Source organism: Canis lupus, chromosome 21, assembly GCF_011100685.1.
Source record: "Canis lupus familiaris isolate Mischka breed German Shepherd chromosome 21, alternate assembly UU_Cfam_GSD_1.0, whole genome shotgun sequence".
In the NCBI taxonomy this organism is placed as follows: Eukaryota; Metazoa; Chordata; class Mammalia; order Carnivora; family Canidae; genus Canis; species Canis lupus.
In genome coordinates this window covers 48568059-48592232 of record NC_049242.1, presented here as the reverse complement: position 1 = coordinate 48592232, position 24174 = coordinate 48568059, and the positions used below count along the sequence as shown (strand labels likewise).

Below are 24174 nucleotides of genomic sequence, written 5' to 3'. Positions count from 1 at the left end.
GAAAGAGGCGAGGGGGTGTCGGCCTGCAGATGGTCCGCAGAATGTCTTAAGCTCTCCAAGGGAGTGAGACAATTAAGGAAAATATAAATTCTTTCCATTTATTTTTATCACCAACATCCCACTCCTGTCAGTGTATATTCCGGACTCCACTCATTTTCTATGACGTGTTCATTGACGGGTTGGAAGAAGTTTTGACTGAACGGATTTTTACAAAACTTGGAACTCGATACCTTGATTCTTGATGGATACCTTGCGTGAAGGGTACATTTCCCACGACCACAAACGTTGTCCCTGTCCTCGAAGACGACACGGTGCCCATGTCCCCCTGACTGCTGCAAGTGCTCACACCTACAGGCATCTGAACCAAGCAACACTAATTACATTCCAACCTGCCATTTGAAGCTTTCCGTCTCCCTCTGTCGCTCTTTTCTTTTTCTCTTTCCTTTTTTCTACCTAACATGTTTGAACTGGAAAGGAAAAAGCACACTTCCAGATATAGGGGAACCTGATGCCCCCGGCCCCCCGGCCCCCCACCAGCCTGCTTGGCCAAATGGATATGCTGAGGAGGGTATTTCAAGGGAGGAGGTGCTTTCGAGACCAGTGGCTGATGGGAGCTGCCCCAGGCCCAGGCAAGAGTGTGGAAGAACAGGAAAGACTTGGGTGTTGCTGAGGCTCGATTGTTTGGGTGTCTGTGAAGGAGCTTGCTGGGTCATTTCTACTCTTCACAATCCCTTTCTCAACTCATGACAAAGGTGAATGGTAATCCAAACAAAAGCAGAGAGAAATGGGAAAACTGTTTCCCTCTTTAACCTGTCTTGTTACTCAAAGCTCTGTTGGGCTTTTATTCTATGCGATGAACTTTCAAAAAAGAGAAAGAAAAAGCAAGGATCACCAGTATTTAAAGGCAAATTTTTTTCTGAAAAATTTATAGGCTTATCCGTGAGTATGATTTGTTGAAATCTGGTTTTCCATTTAGCCCACGTGACCTGTTCAAATTGAAGCCCTGTGGAAGCATCATAGACGTGGAGTTATCTGATCAACTACTGTGTTTTTTCGAAGAGGAGGAAAAAAAGAGAAAAAGGAAAAAGTAGATGTTCCCAGCTAAATATATATTAAATATGTACTTTACCAATGGGTCTTCTTTGCTCAGTTAAAGAGCACCTATAAAACAAAAACATCTCTTTCTTTTAGGACTTATTACTTGGCTTCTCCTTACAATTACCATTTGGCTTATGAAACAATCAGATTGGTTTGTGTGGGAGGGAGTAGACTTGCTTGTCCTGAAAAACAGATCATGGGGCAGGGGGATTCCAACCTGATAGGATCGATTTCTTTTAATTTAATCCCAGCACTTGGGGTGTACGCCTGTGTGTGTGTGTGTGTGTGTGTGTGTGTGTGTGTTCCTTCCTAACTGACTCACCATATTTTTCCCCTTCAGAGTTATGGAAGTTTATTTGGGGCTCCTGTTTGGCGCAACTAAATGGTCTGTTTTAGAGATTACCCTACTTCAGCAATGGGCGTGGTTCTCTCCTTTTAAAAATTTCATAAATTCAAGTTCTGTCAGCTGGTTTTCTCGAGCACAGTTTGGAAACTCAAGGAAGTAGCTCTGCAAGTTATTTTATGCCTTGATCTTGGAAATGAAAGAACTCAGAACTCGAAGTCTCCGGGCCTGAGAGAAACAGCTCGTGCTATCACTGGGCTCAGTGCCCTCATCTGATAGGCGAGCATGACGGACGCTCAGATGCTGGTGTGATGTGCAAGCCCACGACGCTAGCTGGTGGGGGGGCCGCTCCACCCTGGCTTTGCCAGTTCACCCGGCACACATAAAGTAAACAGTTCCTGGTTCTAATGAAAGACGGTGCAAAATTTCTTCAAACACCAATCACAACTAATTTGAACCATGGGGTTTGGAGAAGCTTCTCAGGAAGTTGATGAGAAGCTTCCCAGTTACTATACGTGAAATTTAAATTGACGGGAATTACTAAGATACATCGAAGGAGGCTGATTCATCCACTAGATTACCGACCCCTAAAATAAAAGACTATAATTTTTTTTTGGACCGTTTTTCGTAAGAGAAGGAAGGAATAGGGCTCATGTTATCAAATGTGAATTTCCACCTTCTTCTTCGGGTAAGTCATCAGCCCTGCTATCAGATAGCGGGGTCCTCCAACGTGTCTGTCCTCCTGCTCCTGGGTGGTAGGATCAGAAAATGATCACAATGCAGGAAACATGTAAATTGTGTGTGAGTGTGTGTGTGTGTGTTTCTGTATAAAATCATTCATTTTGCACTTATTCTGTTCTGGCCCTCTGCTAATGCCTTCGATTATATTAATTTGATTTAATCCTCTGGAAAACACTGAGCTCTGCGCCATCACTTCTATTTTACAGGTGACCTAGAGCTTGGACAGGAGAAGCAACCGACTTGAGAGCAGGGGAAATGGGAACCTGCCCACTACACTGAACTACGTCATGGGGAATCTGTGGCTGAATAATTTCTCAGGCGAACATTTTAATTTACCAAAAATATGCTGTTAAAAGAGTCGCCAGATCTCGAGTTTGTTGGTTGTTAGTTGACCTCACTGTCCGACATTGCATCATTGGAAGAGGAGGAAGTTTTCCAGACATTACACCATAAAGGCTTAGACAGTATTACTATTCTTTTATATATCAACCTTTAAATCATAAAACTCAACTCACCTGGTAAGGTAAGAGTTGACCAGGCTCTATTTGCGTGTTTGAACGTCTGAACCTGAGTATCTGCTGCACACATGCACACTCATTACCCTTGCTGCCTACGGGCCTTCAGCTCAGAGGCCGTTGTCTTTTATTTATTTGTTTGACTTGATTTAGTAGGAGGCTGAGCCACTTAATAATTCATGAATATACTCCTGTGGGTAATGAGTCCTATAAAGCCATTAGAAAAAAAAACAGTCTCCATTCTCTTGAGTAGGTTCACCAGTCTGCCTGCCACTGTGTTGAAAGTATCAGATTTTGTGCAAACACTTCCTTCCTAAATGATTAAAAGGAAAACTTTTCACAAAAAGCTTCACTCTGGGAGAATGACCCCAATCCGATCCAAACTCCTCTATCAAAGTGCTCCCTGACGGGTGTAATGCAGGGCACTGGGTCTAGATCTTTGAACCAGAACATGTATTCGTTATGAGAAATCCTATGTTTTATAATAAAATCCATCCAAAACACCTGTCATGTCTCCTCTTGAGCTACATTTGGGGGTAAAAAAAGAACTGAAAATGCACACAAAGGTCGGTCTTAGCTGAGCAGTATCCTGCAGAAGCACGTCACACTCAGCTTTCTGGCCTTAACAAAGGGCCAAGGTACAATATGCAGCCCTTTCTTCGGGCTGGGCTGTGGATTATTCGGTGACTGTTTCCAAATCCAGCCCGAACCCGCCCTTTCCCGCCACCCAGTCTGCTCTTTAGACAGTATCCTCTCTGTCCCCTGGTAGGCTTTCTGGATCAGCCCAGGGACTGTCAAGTAACTTGACTACCAGACTAAGCCAAACATAATTGGGAAAGGAAGGCTGCCAAGAAGCAATCGGATCCACCGCATTCCCAAATCAAGCCTATTCGGGGCGAGAGGGCCCATCCCCGTGGGGGCCCACAGGCCGGGAGACACACGTGCCTGGGTTCCCAATGGGATGCTCCCCCGTCCCAGCCCCCAGCCCCGGCGCCCTTCAAATAAGGCAAAGCTGAGCTTAATCGTACCTGTTCTCAGATGTGCTTCAGGCGCCAAACCACGCACCACTTGCCCAGGAAAGGAAACGTCAGCTTTGATCCTCACCGTCCTCTGGAGAGGGAGCCTTCTGGGAACCGGCACATCCCGGATTGACCTGCCTGCAGTTTCCCCACATCTGACATGTGATGTAGCTACTGCTTGGGAGCCTTTCTGCTCCTGGCAGCTCCACGGAAGCCCTGCCCCCAGACACGGCTGAGGCTTGCAAATGAGGAAGGATGTCCCAATCTGAAGGTGTAGCAACTCCCAGAGGGAGCTTGGGGGGGGGGGGGAGGGAAGGGGGGAGAGTGGTGCGGGGAGAGAGATGGAGATAGGAAAGGAAGGGAAGAAGGGAAGGAGGGAGGGAAGGGAAGGAGGGAGGGAAGGAGGGAAAAGAGGTAGGGAGGGAAGGGAAGGAAGGAGGGAAGGAGGGAAGGAAGGAGTGAAGGAAGGGAAGGAAGGAGGGAAGGAAGGGAAGGAAGGAGGGAAGGAAAGGAAGGGACGGAAGGAAGGGAAGAATGAATTCCCGCCCCGAAAACAAGCAGCAAACCCACCATACTCTTGACCCCGACACCCACTCTTGGCCATGTCCTTCCCCTTCTTTTCCCTCTTCCTCTTTCCCCCTTCCCTTCCCTTTCCATGTCCCCCTTCCACCTTCCCCCTCTCCTTTCCCCCTCCCACCTTCCCTTCTCCCTTTCCCCCCTTCCTCCGTCTCCCTTCCCCCTTCTCCCCCTTCCCCCTTCAGCCTTCCCCCTTCTGCCTTCCCTTCTCCCTTCCCCCTTCCCTTCCCTTTCCACTTCCCCTTCCCCTTTCCTCCTTCCCCCTTCCCTTCCCTTTTCACTTCCCCTTTCCCCCTTCTCCTTTCCCCCTTCCCCCTTCTCCCCCCTTCCCCTTTCTCCCTTCCCCCTTCCCCCTTCTCCCCCCTTCCCCTTTCTCCCTTCCCCCTTCAGTCTTCCCCCTTCTGTCTTCCCTTCTCCCTTCCCTTCCCTTTCCACTTCCCCCTTCTCCCTTCCCCTTTCCTCCTTCCCCCTTCCCTTCCCTTTCCACTTCCCCTTTCCCCCTTCCCTTCCCATTTAAGAAAACTTTCTTCTTAAAATCAGCTCCCTGTTGAGTCACATGAACTTCAGTTCCCGTAGGCTACACCCCCCAGGAGGTCTGGGTGAGACCGGGAGAGGTGCCACTCCCCTGGGGAGCCAGGTGTGTTTGCAGGGGAGGAGGCCTGGGCGCTCCAGGGGCAGGGCAGGGACATGGGGTTGTAGTGACCACACGGGGACACCCGGGGACCTGTTGATGGCCGGGCCGAGTTTCAGCGAAACCTAGGACCAAGGGAGAAGTTCTGCTGCTTGCACAATTTCCCATTTTGAAGAAAGAGAAACAGTAGGATTTACGAAGAATATTTGCCATATAAGCAGTTGATATACACAGCATTCTCCTAGTTCAAATTTTAGTCATTTTCAAAAGGTTTCAAAAGTTCAAAAAGTGTTCGAATGACATTAAAAAGACTATAATTTATATATAATTTTATATAAAGAAGAAAACCAAAATAGCCCATCATCCCCTTGCCCTCACATTATTAAGAAAAAAAAAAGAGAAAGATTAAAGAAAAGTTTTTCTTCTCCCTCTTTTGAATTCCTTTTCCCAAATATAATAATTATTTTTTTTTCCTATACCGAGGCATTTACTATACAAATGTGTAACCCAGCGGTGTGCTGGCAAATAATGAACAGGTGACCACATAGTCCTAATCCTCAAGTAAATAACACAAGTGTTTTTATTATCCATGGTGACAGGTCCCATGAGTAAGGAGCAAGCCCAGTCTAGAATTTGCAAAACGATTCAGGCAGGTAGGTCAGAAGGAACATTTGCATTGAGTGGGACGCTGTCCTCAGTCTGTCCCATAACTAATACTGTGACAATAAATAAATACCAGTAATCATTTTGCCAACTGCAATCAATCATCAGCTAGCTAGGCTCTGAGGTTTTTAGACATTCTGATTCCAAGAACTTAGTAATTCTGAGTAAATAACAAACTGTCCATAGATGGTAAATATTAAATATTTTCCACTTGGGTTGATGAAAGGGGTGGTAATATGACCAATTTGGTCTTGGAAATAATTTGTTTTAAATAATTAAACTGGTATCTTTCCCCTTAGTGGGACGTGAACTCCATGAGGGCTTTGGAACTCCTGTATTTTGTGCCATTCTTCAAATAGGAAGTAGTGCTTTGGGTTTTAGGGGCCCCTACTCTGGCCCTCCTTCCTCTGTACCATGTGTCATCCATTTATGAGACCAAGGGACCCAGCCGGAGCCCTCACCATCCCTCTATTTTAGATAATGCTCTGCAAGCCGAGGCCCTGAAACTTCAGAGCTGCAAGGACTTGTGCCTCTTCTAGGGTCTGCAAGTGATCTCTTCTGTTTCTCCAGGCCACGGAGGTGGTACTGTAGCCCTGGTATATACACACCAAGGCCCAGGGGATGATCCAGGGGATGATCCAGGGGCAGCTGTGCATGTGTGTAGGGTGTATGGATAGGTGAAGCTTGGACGTGCATTCTGGGGCATCCACACAGTTTCCCTCCCTGTGCAGGATGAAACTCAGTGTAGGATGAAAAGTGGAGGGGTCCGAGGCTCTCAGGCTGCAGGCTGGGACCTATAGTCTAGGGACCGGCCCTCCCTCCCTTCCCAAATTCTGGCACGGAACAACAAGGCATCTGGGAATTCCATTTTTTTTAATTGCTGTTATTGCTTCATATTTTTATTTAAATTCTAGTTAGTTAGCATATAGTGTAATATGGCATCTGGGAATTCTAAGTTCAAAGTTGGACTTCTGGGTTATTATGAAGGTATATTTTTCAAGGTTGGAGGATAGAATATATTTCATTCAGCCGTTAGATTGTTAGAAGCAGTGGTGTGCTGTTAAGTGTTCACCAAGATGCTCCCTGAAAACAGCAACCGTCACCACCCGATTTGTGGCATTTGCCCTTTGTTGTGGTGTATAAATGCTCCTGCCGTGGCCAATTTTAAGGTACAGAGGCAACACGACTGAATGTGAATTTGGGAAGCGAGAAATCCAGTTGGCTCTTCTGGGCTCAGAACTAGAAGAACTAGAGCTAGACGCAGCGCACCTCTGTTCATAATTTTAAATACTTAGACATGTGGTCTAGGGGCTTTAATTTATACCCTCATCCTTGGCCCTCCCAATGCTAACGACGTACCCCAGTGCACAGAAAAGTGCTGGCATATAGTGAACCCTTAATAAATACCTCTTGAATAAAAAGCCCCATTACTTGTGTGACTTTAGGTAAGCCATTTATCTATCAAGTAATCTGTACTTTACAGAGTTCTTGACCAAATTATACAGTTCATGGAAAAGCATCTGGCATAGTTCTTGGCACCTAATATACAATCGATAAGTGCTGTTGAAAGAATGAATAATTGGCATTCAATAAATTTTAATATCCTTTTTATTATCATATTTGGGCAAGATTCAAGTTTTTTAGTTTAAGCCATTCCTAGGTGTTTGTAATTTTCTGCAGTTGTCTCTAGGTCAAGACAAATGCCCGCTTCTTTCAGGGTTTTTCTTGGAGAGCCCTTTGAGATAGACATCTCATTTTTATATAGTTCCCAAGGGAACCGCGCTCACACAATGTTACTCATTTTAGAAAGTTTGGTAAAATTCCATTTGGCAACAAATCTGTTATCTGAGCCTAGGGGAGAAAGGCTATTTTTTTTTTTTTTTAATGCTCTAACTTTGTTCTCAGCTGTATTTTGTATCCTGGGATAGTAGAGAGAAGAAAAAAATGGCTTTGAATTAATACTGAAGATTTAGTCATTCCATATGTTCTCTCAGTGAGGAATATACTGAGTTTTTAAGACAAACGTGTGAGAAATCAGAAATCTAAAGGCCTCAGCAGTGGTATTCTTCTCTTCTGCCCGGTTAATTGAATGAAGCTTAATGATGAGTGATAATTTCTACTTAGAACGTTGTTCCCATGAACATCTTCCATTGGCTGGTAATGGTTACACTGAGTAGAAGAACTGTTTCTTTTCAGAAAGAAAATAATTAATTTCTTTAAATTAAATTTAAATTAATTAATTAATTTAATTCCTAAATAGCAGGTATCTTCTTTCTCTTGAGGATGTTTTCTTCCTCTCCAAATATTTCAGTGTTGCTACTATGTGCTCAATGGGCCCCTTTTCCCACACCTCAACAGGTTTTTTTGTTTGTTTGTTTGGTTGGTTGGTTTTTTTTTTTAGCAGTTAGACATCTTTTTCTCTTCACAGTGCCACAAGTAGTTTTTCGTTTTACCAACAATTCCTCCCCAAAAGTTGCTTAGCTGAGCTCTGTTCCTATAAACTCAAAACTTTGGAAGGAAATCTCTCATAAATGTAGAAAAGATCTTGTGTGGGAACCTACCTCTATTTATACTATCAAAAATGATCTCCACAAAGATCAGATCAGAAAAGAGTTGGAAACTCATCCGACAGGCTGTTAATGAAAACACAGACTCATTGATATGAACATCAACTTAAAGGCAGAGCTCAGGAAAATCATCAGTAAATGCAGACTATAATTTGCCTTTTGGAAGAGTCTTAGACATCTTCTGATTTAGCAATATTATTTTATAGATGGTGAATCTGAAACATTTCTAAGCTTTATTTTTTTATTTTTTTTATTTTTTTCTTTCTTTTAAATATTTTATTTATTTATTCATGAGAGACACACAGAGAGAGGCAGATACAGGCAGAGGGAGAAGCAGGCTCCATGCAGGGAGCCCGATGTGGGACTCGATCCGGGAACCCCAAGATCATGCCCTGAGCGGAAGGCAGATGCTTAACCGCTAAGCCACCTGGGCATCCACATTTCTAAGCTTTAAAAAACAAACAAACAAAAATAATAACAACCAATAACCTAGATACTCATCAGGGAACACTAGAGATTTTCACTTTAATATTATATTAGTGAGGGCAGGTTTGGTTATCATGCAAAAACAAATAGCTGCAAAAGCTCAGTAGCTTAAGACAATTGAGGGAGGTATGTCTCTTACACTCACGATATGCCCATCATGGATGGGCGGGGAGATGTGCTCCAGGAGCTCAAGTATCAAGATTGATGATGTCCTGGAATATCACCAGATGCTGCGGCAGAGGGAAAGTTAGAATGGCTAATCACGCCTAGAATTTTAAAGACTCCCACCTGTTAGGACATATGGGTTCCACCCATTTCATCAATTAAGCAAGTCAATAGTCATGTATCCCTTCAAGGAGGTAGGGAACCGCAATCCAGCTATGTTATTGGAAGGAAGAAAGTGGAATATTTGTGAAGAGCCTCAGTGTCTACAAATCCTCATTACTCCTATAGTCATTGGCAATTTTCAAATGTGTGAGCTCAGTCATAGATTATAAACATAGAATGTACTAAAGCATAATAAGACCTTCAAAAAGATGCTTAGAGAATGCAATTGTAGAAAATTAATTACAGAAAATTATAGTGGAATTTCATAGCTAACCGGCTGCGTAGTTTCTTCCATCTCTTCCCCTGGCTAAATTAGTAAATTTAATGATGATGCTAAGATAGCTAAGGACGGGATCAGTTGGAAGATGAGGGATCATTAAAAAACAGAAATTAGAAGAGGAAAGCTGATATCACCCCTCCAGCTCCATCAAAGTCAGTACAGATGGATGCTTTAGTGTCGGGTAGCAGAGCCCCAGTAACATCTAACATCCACAAATAGTTCTTGCTCACCAAGCCATTTTACCTAAAAATTTCATCTTCATGGATTTTTTTTTTCTTAGCAGAACTTCTCAGGCTAACGTGAATTATTTGAAGGGAAGGGCTCTTATTCTTTTTTTGTTTTTTTTTTTAGATTTTTATTTATTTATTTTGGAGGGGAGAGAGCATGCCTTTGAGTAGGGGGAGGGGCAAAGGGAGAGGGTGAGAGAATCTCAAGCAGACCTCACCCTGAGCAGGAGACCCACCACCCTGAGATCACCACGAGAACTGAAATCAAGAGCGTGCTCAAGCCACGGAGCCACCCAGGTGCCCCAAGGGCTCTTATTCTAATTCAATAAATTGATCCCTCGTTTATATGCTTTAGTTCGGATATTGCAGGGCAGCCTCACTGAATCTGATCAGCTCTGGGAGACTCACATTCCCGGATCTACACGGCTAATAACGGACCGTGGGAAATTCACTCAGGAAATGCTGCTGGATACGACCTTCTCACCAGTCAGGTAACCTTCAGGCAACACCTGACCCGTCTCAACCATTTCTCTCCCAAAGACAGTTCTGGCCTTCTCCACCGGCAATGTTATCTTCAAAGTGTGATGTGAACACTGCTAGTTAACTTGCCTTCTTACTATGATCTCCTCTCTGCCCCACAAAATGTCCAGGCTGGTATTAGGGGTAATGAATTGTACAGTTTCTCAGTCCTCTTCATCTCCAGGGAAAGGATCCAGTGATGAGACTCGAGAGAGAGTTGAAGCAGTGAAGGTCTAACAAGTGAAAATACTCCCCAGAGTTGTAGGGTGGCCTGACTCGAAGGTAGGTAGCAGCCGGCTGCGTTCCTCACTGGGTTACTTTTATGGCGGTCGATTGGGTCTCCTCCTTCCTATCTTGTCGTTGCCATGCCACCCCCTGGATCCGCCCAGGTTTGTGCACCTCCAACCTTTGCGCAGGCTCATGTACACCATCTTCCCATGAGCACCTGAGTGAAACCCATGGAGGCAACATAAAAGATATTATAATGATATGAAAATAACTAATTATATGGTTTTAAAATAACTAATAAGTAACTGAGGGTTACTAGAGGGCACGGTTTTCCGTAAGTGTGCATGCTCCAAAATTGGACACCTATCTCCGGCTTATCAGGCCATGCTAAACCACAAAAGGGGCTGATCTATGGGAGCCGGGGTGGTCTCTGGGCAGAGACTGGTGGCCCCGGGCAATCTCCCCCCTGCTGTCCTGCTTTCTTCCCTCCTACTCAGGTCTGCCCAAGTGCCTAGTCCAGCCCTGGGGTCGGGTAGGAGGGGTCCCACTGTTGGCAAAGCACAACATCTCCTCCTTAACATTCCTGATCTTTTCAAACATAAATGTCCTTTGATAGAAATCCAACTTCCTCACTAGTGTTTACTGAGCGTTTCTTATGGAGCAGAAACTTTGGTCTGTGTTTTATGCTTTATTTTGTTTAATTTTCAGAGAACTCAATGAAGTAGATGCTATTATTTCCACTTTACAGGTGGGTAACTCATCCAAGTTACTAAACTGTCATTAGCAAGGGTAGGATTCGAATGCAGTTCTGAGATCAAAACCATGAGCTTCTCATTACTGTGGTAGCAAGGTAGAGAGTAAAAGCGACTGCGATAATCATTTACTCATTTATTCGACAAGCATGTTTACGAGTCCGCCTTGAACTCTTCAAGATGCTCCTCAAAGAGCTCTTAGTGCACTGAGGAGCACAGGCCGTAAGTGAATAAGTTAATGAGATCATTTCAGTTAGTGGTAAGTGGTCTAAAAATACTAAGCATTGTAATGAGATGCAGAGAAATTTGAGAGAAGGATATTAGTATATTAGTGCGATGGTCCAGGGAAGCTTTTTAAAAATTATTTTGTTTTATTTATTTATTTATTTTATGGAGAAAATGCTCCAGCTGAGATCTGAATGGTAAGACAGACCAGCTTTTGGGAGAGGGTAAAAAGCATTCCAGGCAGAGAGAACAGGAGGACAGGAGGGAGTGTGAGAACATTCCAGGCTGGGAGAAGAACCATGCAAAAATGGTGAGCTGGAGGTCAGGGTGATGCCCTGGAGGAACAGATCCCTGCCGATGCGCGGACGGAGGGACAGTGGGAAGAGTCCAAGTTACACAGATGGGCAGGACCCAGGGCAGAAAAGAGGGGAACAACATCTGCTCCTGGATGCAAGTAAAAGGCTCAAGAAGGAAAAGGTGGAGAGTTTTGGAAGACCGAGTGTGTGTGTGTGTGTGTGTGTGTATATACACACAGATATTTCCTTCTGGGGGCTAGCCCTGCTCCTAGCAATTCTTAGCCTCTGTCCGCCAAGGCCCAGAGGGATACACTGCAGTTTTGGCTTTAGATATGCAAACCGTTGCATTCCTTCGAACACCTGTTGAACACAAGACAGGAGGTTGTCTACAGTCCTGAGTGCAGTTAGTCCAGCCAACCTTCTTGCAACTAGCCGGGCCTCAGCTACCTCCACGGCCTTCCAGAAGTCAGTGCTGAGGATTTTACATTTAGAAACTGATGGTGGTTGAGCTTAACTCAAAAAGCTGGAAATGAGACTAAATGGACGTTACCCGTGGATTTGAGCACCTAAACTGATAAATCATTGCCTTCCCAAGACTTTCAAGTGGTTCTCAAACCAATATTGTAAACTTGGCAACATTGGTCTGAATCCTGTACGTCCTCCCTGAAATTAATGGGTTTCTTTTGAGTGTCAGTACAAAAGTTCAAGTGATCTCCATTATGGACCATGTCTTTAATTCTACAGCTAAATTCTAGGAGACCCAGTGGGATTCGAGAGAACTTTCCTGTGCTGTTTTCTTGTACGTGTATCTCCCGCATGAACCCTTTCTGGAAACCAGCAATCAAATTACTTCAACAAAGTTACAGATAATTCTGTTGGCTGAATTGTTGTTTAACAAATGAAGTACTCTCCAGGCTATTTGAATACCTCAGCAAAGCACTTCCACATATGTCTGGGAAAAGGGGTTTAGGATTTGATGGTATGCTGTGGAAGATGGATTTAGAATGTGGAAGATGAATTTAGAATGTGTCTAGAAAAAAAAATGCTACATTGAAATCTCTTCAAGAACGTGGTCCAAATGTGTGTAAGTCATGGGCAAGCTTGCATTTGGGAAAGCATACTAATGTCTTTTGCGCTCTTGAAACTAAATCTTATATCGTTATCCAGATGTATTTACAATACGTTTTATTTGTTCTTAGCTTTATGGGGCTTTTTGTTTTTCTTTCATGATCATTTTTCCAATTAGCTCACAAGGCTCTGATTGCATTTTTGGCATAAAAGAGTGTAACTCCTTACTCACTACATGACTGGAATAATGGGAGGGGAGGACACACTGCTTATATAAAGCATCCGAGACACGATGACTCGTACGTTCGCTTTTGTCTAGCCAGATATCAATTCCTCAAAATCTTTTATTTTTTTCCTTTTTTTTTTGATTTTTTCCTCTTCAGAGAATGTGTCATCTTGAGTATCAAAAGACACTAAAAAAAAAAAAAAAGTTTCATCCAGACATGTGCACTTGATTTGCAACTACAGCAGTAAATTTCAATTTTGAGATGCTGTTAGGTAGATAAACTGGAGATACGGAAACATCTCAATAGAGAAATTGTTTTACTCTTCTAGTAAATTAAAGGATTAGGTTAGTCCATTAATGGCTTCTTAAAAAAAGAGGATAAACACAGAGCTCTGAGACTGAAAGCCTCCTGAAATACAAGTGGAAATCTTGATTTATTAATTAAAAAAATTTTTTAAAAGATGTTATTTATTTATCTGAGAGAGAGAGACAGAGAGAGAGTGCAAAGTGGGAGGCGGGGCAGAGGGAGAGGGAGAAAGAAGGTTCCTGCGGGTCAGGGAGGCAGAGAGCTCAGGTCCCTGGGATCATGACCTGAGCTGAAGTCAGACACTTGATGGAGCGAGCCACCCAGGTGCCCCTAGACTCATTTGTCTTAGATTATATTAACATTACTTGGTTGCTTCCATGTGCCCAGTCACAGATATATCTAGAATGAGATTTTAAAGATTTCATCCCTCTGTAATTAATAAAAGGAGTATCATTACTGACTGCCTTATCAATAAGCAATTTTAAAACACTTTTATTTATCACTTATATCTGATATATCACTAAGTCAAATAACGCTAATGTAAATGTCAAGCGCACAAGAGCTGTGATCTCTTACATGACCCTGTGACCTTATTTCTCACTGAGGTTGGAAATAACCCATTACTTGGAGATTATGGCCGCCTAGTTCTGGAAAATAAGATTTTTGCTTTATTTTCAAAGAAACATTATTATCTGTATCTTTCTTTTGTTATAAAATCTTCCATGATCATAAAATTTTAAACAATGCAGAACTAATAAAGTACACCACTAAAGTTCTCTCTTCATTCCCTTGTCCTCACGTGAGTTTGTAAGAGAGAATCGTGCTAACAGTTTGGAGAATATTTTTCCAGATTTTAATAATTTATATAAACTTAAATAAAGGTATGCCTACATACACACACACATGCATTTGCACACATTTATATGTGAGGCACGTGCAAGTTGCTATGTGCATACAAGAAATGAGATCATGTCACGTACAGTTCTGCAACTTGCTTTTTCACTTGTGTTGTGGAAACCCTTCCACGTGTGCACACAGAGTAATACTTTATCATTTTCAACCAATGATGTTGAATGAAGGAGACTTTTTTCACCCTCAGTTTGGTAAAATTGGAAAAGTATGTTAAGACCTGTCCTTAGGAGGGAAGGGAAACACAGACCCTCCTCTTATAGCCAGTGGGAGGGAATGTCGAAGTGATGATATGCGTAGTTAGAAGAGCTCTCCAGGTAATTTTGGCAGCATATGACCAAGTCTTAGTGTGCGATACCTTTGGCCCAGAAATTCCTCTGCTAGTTCTCTAGCTTATAGAACTCATCTCTCATACGCACAACGATATATGGAAAGAGACGTTCATTGAAGCAAATTCGAAACTTAAAAAAAACTGAAAGGATAAAAACCTAATGCTTATCAATATAGTAGAATGGCTAAATTATCTCTCCATCCATCTACTCCTCACATTTCACCAGCTGGTTAGGCTCCAGCTGTTCTAGACGGGGCTTGGCTATAGCTCATGAGTTGGGTTTATGCCCTCTTCACGTGTCTTCCATTCTTTTCTGGCCAGTGACCAACGGCGGCATGTTCTTCTTATGGTGAAAGGCAGGAGTGGAAAAGAGCCAGCCAATCCGCATAAATGCTGCTTAAGTTCTGGCTTATACCAGGTCTGCTAATACCCCATATGCCAAAGAAAGTGCCATAGCCGTGCCCCACACCAATGGGCAGGATTCATGCTATTTTTTTCCAGCCTATGGAAGAGGTCAAGGGGGTGGAGGGACCGTTTGCAAATGACCTAATGACATTTATTATGCTAGTAATCTGAACTATTTTAGATCTCACAGGTGTCTGGTAAATTTTAGATACAAAGAAGTTCAATCCAGTCTAGTTGAATTGAAGGCCTCGATGTCATAGTCAGTGTATTGCTTTTGCCCTGCTCTTTTGCATCGAACTTCAGATTGACCCAAGGTAAAGATCTCTCTTTTCTCTCTTCCTCTCTCTTTCTCTAGTATGGAAGAAGATGGAATAGGAGTGTCTTTAACTTAGCTGGTCACTTCAATCCCACATGTCCCTTGGCAGTCTCTGAGTCTCTGGCTAAAACCAGCTAGCTGCTGACGGAAGAGTTCAATTGCTCGCTCTACTGTGGGATGCAAGAGGGCCCTCTGAGATTTCCTTATTGCATAGTTTTCTAATATGAGATGCTTTCTAGCTTAACCTTCTTGAAACCATTCAGTTTTTGCTCTTGGCAGTTTATCCCACAGCGTCTTCATATATTACGAGTGCTCAGCCCTCTTGGATGTGTTACCAGCAAGATGTTTCCTGTTCAACTACCTTTTGCAATGTCTACTTAACCTTGAAATTTTTGCACACCTTTGGAAGTTTCACATTGATGCCCCATCTGCATGCTTTCATCTGTCCTTAGTCCCTTTACCCTGCTGAAATAGGCAGATTAATCTGCATTGTATTGATTAAGCAAAGGTCAGCTGAGGAATGGGATGACAATTCCACACCACCGTAGGTACCCCCAGGTTCTAATGTGGTTCCCTGAGTGCCCTCTTCACTTGGTTTGGGATGAAGTTAGAGGGCCCAATGATTCCTTATGCCCACACACCTCTGGCTCTGACTTTCTCTTTATTTAGGCTGGAGGCTAGGGAGAAGGGGGAAAGGAAGATGAATTCATGTAGCTGAGATACAGCAGGGTTTGGAAGAGCCAGGTCCATTGCTTCTAAATAAGTCCTAGAGTCTGGATCAACTTTGTTTTTCATTATTTTAAAAATATCACATTTTTTGTTGTCAGCATTGGGTCTTAAGAGTCAATTCTAAGGAAATTGGGAAAATTCCATTCAGTTTCATATTACGTAGTATATGTGAAGTGGATTTCTAGTCAAGAGCAGCCATGCTACTAGGGAAATTGTTTATCCTTCAGGATATAACTTGAGTGCGTGGAAAGATCCTGTAGTGGTTAAAGATACACACTCTTAGGGGTTCCTGGGTGGCTCCATTGGTTGAGCGTCTGACTCTTGATCTCAGCTCAGGTCTGAATCTCAGGGTCAGTGAGTTCAAGTCCTTTGTTGGGCTCCATACTGGGCACAGAGCCTACTTAAAAAAATACACACTCTTAAAATTCTAAACTGATGGGAGCCCAGGGATAAGTGTTATTTCCAGAAGGACGAAGCCAAGAGAACATCTGTCTCTTCTATTATCAGTTAAACATCAGGCACCCTATATCTTGGTGGGCCAGAATTGGGTAGATAATTGGAACCACCTTGTTATGCAAAGTGCAATGATATCATCTGTACTCACCCTATACAGTACCAGCTGTAGCCTTCCCATTAGAAAAACTCTCATCAAAATAAGGAAATTGTTATTCTTTCCAGTACATTGTGAATAACATTATTGACTCTGAGCTAGACTTTTGGCTGCTTATCATGGTGAGGAGGAGTAAGAGGTGCCGGAATGAGAGAAATTCACCTTATAATCCTGATCTACTACTTCCTAGCTCTGTGATTTTAGGCAGTTAACCTTTCTAAAGTCAGTGTCTACATCTGAAAATTATAAATCCTGATAACTACCAGATGGCATCATTGTGGCTAAATGGTATAATGTATACAAACTCTTAGTACACAGTATGTGCTTAACAAATGGTTACTGTTAGAAAAAGTATGAAAAATATGAAAGTAGATAATTGATTGAGTTAGTAGGACATGTCCATGCTTGGCTGGACAATATCTGCTATTGTCTCCTAGTAACATAGACTACAGAAATTGTTTGAAAAATTGTCTCTTTTTACACGTCTTCATTTTGAAGAACCTACAATAAATATCAATTATTCTTTTTTTTTAAAGATTTTATTTATTTATTAGAGAGAGAGAGAGAGAGCATGAGCTGGAGGGAGAGGGAGAGAGAATCTGAAGCAGACTGCACTGAACGTAGAGCCTAATGCAGGGCTCAGTCTCATGACCATGAGATCATGACCTGAGCTGAAACCAAGGGTAGGTCGCTTAACTGACTGAGCCACCTAGGTGCCCCAATATTGATTATTCTTGAATACAATAGACTCTAATTGACTATCTGACTAAAGTTAAAAAAAAAATTCTATAATTTGTGAAGTAATTCCCAGGAAAGGTGGTCTTGGATGACAATCAACATATGCTGATTTTCAGTGTTACGATCATTTCCATTTTTCTTTATTTCCCTGTGTTCATTCCAATGTGCACACACATACCAGGTCAGTGTAGTTTCTTCCCCAAGTTACTAATTCAAGAATGACTAGCTCTTTGGATAATGCAGTTCCTTAGTGGTCATCCATGGATTCAGGCATAATGAGGAGGCACCTCACCGCTTTGCCTGGGTTATGTTTTTAATACTCTAGCAAATGCAGTCCCTTAGTCCAGGGAGCACATGTGCCCTAGCGTCACGGACCTTCTTGCTTAAGGTCTCCATGATCATGTGGTAGCACAAAGTCATTTTTGATCTTTCACATTTAGCAACCTGCATTACATTGGGAAGACCATGAGATTTGGAGTCTGTAGTGGAAGTCACTAGCTGTCCACTCAGATTTACTTTTTCCACATTTGCCGCCCCCCCCCCCCACAGCTAAATGTGCTCGAGTGACATTTTCTCTAATGCCACTTGAGTAGGAATACTGAATATCATTTTAAACCTGGCCTATACAACTCCCTAAGATGGGGACTCCAAAGTCCCCATCTTTCATGTTCTTTCCTGCATACAATGGTAAGGATCTAGAGGGTTATGGAGCCACAGGTGGAAGGAGTGTAGGCCACTGGATGACCACACAGAGCAGAGCTACTCCAGTGACTCCAGTGATGTGCCTGGGACATTTATGTGGGTGAGAAGTGAATATCTATTGTGTTAAGCCACCAAAAGTTTGGGGGTTAGAGTCCCTGCAGCTTAATCAAACCGACATATAATCAGATAAAATTATATCCAAATCTGATATTTAATTCTTATTAGATACTTAGTGTGGGGTATTCACTTATCCTTTGTGAGCCAGTCATTTTATGTGAAATATGGACATATAAGTAGCTACGTCACAAATTACTATTTGGATTTTAGATACGGCATATAAACCACCTAAGTTAAAGCTATATAAAGTCATTTTTTCCGTTTGTGTTGCACTTAGGAGCGCACAGCATTGGATTAATCATAGTCTTTGGCCATGAAATACTCTCACCACTGACTCATGAGTTTGTTTAGTCATTTGCTCATTTGCTTATAATTACTTATTTGTTTTTAAAATATGACAACCACCTAAGGACTCACCACTCCATATAAGAACTAGAATTTTACTTGAAAAATCCCCTTGGGCCACTCCATTACGGGGTGGGTCACAGTTATCGCGCATAGCCAGATATAAGACCATAGAAGATTCTGATTCTTAAAGGTACTCCAGCTCCATTCCCAACGTGATCAGCGTCCAAGGTAAAACTGCAAAGTGACATAGTAGAACTTTCAGTCCGGCCCTGTCTTGCTGGTTGAAGCTTCTTAGTAGATGGTACCATCAACCTCTCTCCCGCAGCGATCAGGAGGTCGAGTTCCCACTCTGTCACTTGTAGCTATTCGCCGATGTGAGTGAGTGGAAGAATTTGCCACTTGACATGAGTGTTTATGTTTGCAGAGTCACGAGTCCCTCATGGGACATTGTCAGAGGGGCTGCAGTGTAAGCCTTGGGCTTACCCAGAATCCGTGTTGCCTTAAGGATGTGGCCAGGGCTGGCTTCCATGGCGCTTTGCAGGAGGCCAGCTGCATTTCTGGAAGATCAGCTTGTAGTGGATGGGTCTTTGAAAGTTAATCTTTACCTCTCAGTCTTACTCACCTACATTTTCCCCAACACTTGGTAATTGCCAAATATTAGCATTTTCGTTTTTATTATTTTCCAGTTTAAAGGGTCTAAAATGGTATCTCATGTTGTAATTTGTATTTTCCGGATATCTGATGAAACAAAATCTTTTTTTGTATGTATATCAGCAATATACCAATATATTGCCATTTTCTTTACCTCCGAGTGCTTGCTTGTGCATTTGACCGTTTGTTATTATTTTATTTATGCTTTTCTTATGATTTCCAAATGTTCCATATATGTTGTTATTAATCTTTTATTGGTCATATATGTTAAAAATATCTTCTTCCAGTTTATAACATGAATTTTCATTCTCTTCAATGTGTCTCCTCGTTTGCAAGTGGTGTTGATTTTAATATAGTTAAATTCATCCATTTTTTTTAAACCTACATCAGCACATTTCATGTTTTAAGAAATCCCTTTCTACCTTAAGGTCAGAAGGAAATTTACCTATACTTCCCACTAAAATGTTCGTTTTTGACATTGAGATCTTTAACCCATCTGGAATTAATTTTTGTGGGGCTGGCAGAAATTTAATTTTTTTCCCATATGGATAACCAATTTGTGGTGGTTTATCTATTACACCATTGGTAATCTCTGGAATTTGGGTTTGGCATTCCATAGGTTCCACCAAATCCTTTCTTCCCTGAGACAAAGTCCCCATCATCACTCTTTAGCAAACCCAGTTTAACTTTCTTTCTTACATTTTTCTTAGTGGCACAATTATTTGATTTGCTTTGCTCTAAGCCATTTCTCTTAAAGAAGATCTTTCAGGGTGATTTTCCTGGACTTGCGCATATACCATTGCCCCCCAAACCTCCCTCCCTGATCGTAATCAGTGACTGAAGATGAAGCATGTGTGCCTGAGTGTCGCATCTCCCTCAGTGGGGGTCTCATCCATGACATTCAAGGGTCACTTTGATACTTCAAGCCTTGAGTGTTCTGCAAAGTTGAGGAAGGACATACTGGGTCAGGAATGAGAAGCTGCTGAGACGGTGCTGTCTCCATGGCGTCTGTGTGCCCCGTAGAAGCACGGGGTGGTATTTTGTGAGTTCTGTGGCCTACTTGATGAAATTCAGATCTCTGCGGTCAGCAAGAACTAGTGGTTTTCAATAACGGTTCTCATCAGGGAGAGACGTTCATTCTCAGGAAGAAGTAAAAATACCAGTTGACAAAGTTAGCAGATGGTCTTGTTTTGGTAAACTTTTGAGTCACATAAATACTGGCCTTTTTTTTTTTTTTTTTCAATGAAAGTCCATTCTTGGGCACTTGGGTGGCTCAGTGATCATGATGTCAGGGTCCTGGGATTGAGCCCCACATTGGGCTCCCTGCTCAGCCAGGAGCCTGCTTCTCCCTCTCCCTCCGCCCCTCCCCCTTTTTGTTCTCTCTCTTCTCGCTCTCTCATGTCTCTCTCTCTCAATGAAATAAATCTTTTTTACAAAGTCCATTTTTTAATTTTTAAAATGTATCTTACTTAATAAGTTGCTTAAGAAGAAGAGTTTCCCAGGAACATGACTGCAGTCTCTCAGTTTTACTTAACAGACTTCTGCACAACTGCCAAGTAGAATTGATATAATGCTGGATAAGGGAGGTACTATAGAAACCCAGCAACAGAGGGAGAAAACACTTTTTTTTTTTTTTTTAATCCGGAGCTTCAGCAGGAAGAAACCAGTGCACACTATTATCTGCAATTCCGATTCAGCATACATTGCTCCATCTGATTCTGCAAACCCGTGTTGCTGTTAGAGTCTGTAGTGAAACTGGAGGCCCAGGCTAACAGTGCGTTCCCTTAGAGCCACTTCACAGTGACATGCTGCCGACAAACGCGGGCAGTTGCTTTGGAACGACATGACTTGTAGACCCTTGCCAGAACTCCTAGTAACAGTGCGACACATAATTTGTCTAAGAAATGTTTAAATAAAGAGTTGCTGAAATCTTATTTGTCAAGATTCCAGACTGTGATCTTGTGAGCTCAGTTTTCTGAATGGTGGTGAAATCTTCTAGTTTCATGGTTGCTATGGGTCTGAGAAAAGCCTGTTCAATTCAGTTCACTTCAATTCATCTCTAGTTGCTGAATACCTAGTACACAACAGGTCGATTGTACAGACTTTATTGAGCACCTATTATATACAAGGCATTGCACTGGGGAAGTGATGAGAAGCCATTTTGCTGCTTTCATGAGGAGACTAAATACTTCTTGGCAGTGAGTCATAAAAATCCTCTGGCTACTCGATGCAAATGGATTTAGTAGAAGAATTTCAGAAGATCATAAAATCCGAATTATTTTCTCTTGTCATTTATAACTCCCATATGAGCAAAGAGCCATATAAACAAAATTCATATAACCACTAATGACTTAGACGTACACTTGTCATTGTACATTTGTCCTCATCTCCATGTATTTGTTTTTGTAAGATGTATGACAAAATAAACATCAAAAGTTTATAAATTCTGATCATATGCATCCTTGTTTGTACCTTTCAGAAGCCAGATAAAACATCTGAGAACACGTGAGTAATGGTGTATAATCACATTTATTTAATTACAAATAAATACATTAACATTTTATTTATTTAATTAACATTAATAACATGTTATTACCTTTGCAATAACCTGAGCAATATTATTGAAGGTCTGACAAGCAGGGGGCAGGTTTTAAAAAATTAGTCTTTTGTTGTTTTCTTCTGTGAAAAGTCTATTGATTTGTACTGTATATTAAGTATTTATATTCAGCTTGTTTCAGAGCTAATGAGATTGTTAGAGATAAGCAGCTGAATAAGTGTTGAGATACTCAATGTGCTGAAATTAATAGTTTTGATAAATCTCATAGCTGGCAATGGAGTTGTGTTAGAGAAATCTGAGCTCTAGTACAAAAGGATTACCTAGCCAAGGCTTCAAACTCAAGATATCTATCAGAAATGTCCTCATAGGCAATAAAAGTATTACAACATTTTTAAAAAAGGTAGTAGAAAGACAAGACTTAGAAATGATAGAAACCAATGTATAAAAAAAAAAAAAGAAACCAATGTATAATATGATATGACATAAGCTAATGTTATTTTTATTACAATAGATGTAATGCATAGTATAATATATAAATTATATAATATGTATTATATCCTTTATATTTATTATGTATGTATAATACATATTATATGTGTGTGTCTATATAAATGTCAGTCTACATATATTAATCCAGAGCCCACAATGCACTCTGCTTGGACCATTTGGCAAATATCCGTAGCATTCTGTATGCTGGCGATACCGTGGTGCCTGCCACTCTGTCCTCCCCTGTCATAAGAATGACTGCCCCTCAAAATCCCAGAAACTTCCCATTGATTGAGATTTGGCCACAGTCCTGTTCTGACTGAGCCAGAGTCTGGTCCACAGTTGGAGGTGGGCATTTGCAAGCCAGGAATTACATTTCCACCAATGGTAAATATAAGGAGGACAAGGTAACTCCCCAACAGGAAACTGGGGGACCATTGAGAAGAGAGATTATGTTGGGCACTGCCCACGGCAGGCAAGGTGGGCACTGTCGTGTTGCACAGAGGAGAAGGAAGATGAGAACCAACAAGCGGCCATCGAATTCAGAGATGAGTTAGAAGACCACTACTGTTGGTGAAAGATGAGGTAACAATGAAGGACCGTCGAAGGACACCCAGAAAGTGAAACAGGATGGCCACAGAGAGTTACACCAAAAAACCAGCGCTTCAGGTTTGATGGATCGGAGACAGGCAGTTACACAAGAGACAGATTGCTGCTGTCCTGGCCGGTTAGACAGGATTGAAACCTGACTGAAGACATTACCTTATCAAAGGAAAGAATGTGTCATTCAGAAGGGATGTTGGCCAAAAAGACAGAAGCAGAGACACAAGCCAGAGAAGCCAGTGCCCTGATTAGATGGCACAAACATCCCCCCTTTTTTTTTTCCACGGGCAGATGCCTGCTTATCCTGGAAGCGGACACCCTGGAGTCATAAACATTCCAATCTCCAGAGTCGACCACAAGAGATCGAGTTCTTTGCCTACCGAGGTGCCTTCTGATCAACTGGCTTCCATGTGGCTTTTCTACTGGGAAAGAACATGGCCCAGAAGTGTTTGTTCTATTTGTCTTTTTAAACACATATCCTGGGTTCTACGTTCGGTTCAGCGCAAGTCATCATCACAGACGTAATCAACTCCGAGGGACTGTTAAGACCAAGTTTATGACTAACTTTTAAGAGACGAGACTCAAAGAAGAGACAGTTGAGTAAAGCCAGGCTTCAGGAGGTTAAACCCTGAAAACATCTTAATAATAACACTCTTGTAAGCTTTTGCAGTGTCTTAAAGTTTTCGGAACGCTTTCAACTTCTGTTGTCTCATTTCACTGTTTTGTGAGGGAAGCAAGGATTTCACAACCCACTTGAAAGTAGGGATTCTGGCATTTAGAGGTTGTATAATTTTCAGGTGAGATGTGCAGAGAAGGAACTATTTCTCCTACCATTTTAGTGTCTTCCCTTTGGTCTACACTTCCTATAATTTCTCAAGTGTTGTGGTGATCACCATGGGATTGTAAAAGGTGGCAGGAAACACCGTTCTGGCCCTCAAAGGGCAGGCAGTGCTACAAAGCTACGTGCTTACATAATTTATGCTGTGTTTGCTCTAAGAGGCATCAGTTCGTCATGTACTAACCCACTCTAAGCACCAGCACCGTAACGGACAATAGGCAGATACGAGCTGGCCCTCGTCAACCTTTCAACTATGGAAAGTACTGGGTGTCTATTTTCTGTTTGCTTTGAGGCTGAGCGGCTTAGAACTCTAAATTATTGAATGTGTATGACTATGCACAGTCCCAGGGACATTGTATGAATTATTCCACAAAATTCTCTTAACCACTTTGTAAGGGGAATTTGCTAAATGAAAATCTTTTGAGGGGATTCTCAGCTCGCTTATCATCTTCTTTGCGGATGTCTCTTTCCCTGGACAAACTTTAAGCTCCATGAGGACAGTGGCTAGCCGTCCTGCCCACAGCTGTAGTCTCTGAAGCTAGCAAGGAAGGTATCCATAATATTTCTTGAACTGAATGGAAAGAACTTGCCTTTTAGAGATGAATAGCTAAATAAAGTTCCTAATTTCTAGGGATTGCAAGTGGTGAATCAAAGAATCAAACAAAAATCCCAAAGAATCCAGTCTGTATTTACTTGTTGATCTGAATCTTATCCTCTCTATAGCTAGTATTTTTTGCTCA

At 42.1% G+C, this 24174-nt stretch overlaps 1 protein-coding gene and 1 long non-coding RNA gene across 3 annotated transcripts in view; one reads left to right on the top strand and one right to left on the bottom strand.

Moving 5' to 3' along the window:
- Positions 1-3184, top strand: part of LOC119865038 — a 46967-nt gene extending 43783 nt beyond the window's left edge. Inside the window, exon 4 of the long non-coding RNA XR_005375869.1 lies at positions 2389-3184. This is a non-coding gene — a long non-coding RNA (uncharacterized LOC119865038). The remainder of the gene's footprint in view (positions 1-2388) is intronic.
- Positions 1-3866, bottom strand: part of BBOX1 (gamma-butyrobetaine hydroxylase 1) — a 59134-nt gene extending 55268 nt beyond the window's left edge. For both annotated transcript variants that reach the window (XM_038569285.1, XM_038569284.1), the window contains exon 1: positions 3726-3866. The gene's annotated coding sequence lies outside the window, so the exon portion shown is untranslated. The remainder of the gene's footprint in view (positions 1-3725) is intronic.
- Between the last annotated feature and the right edge of the window lie 20308 nt (positions 3867-24174).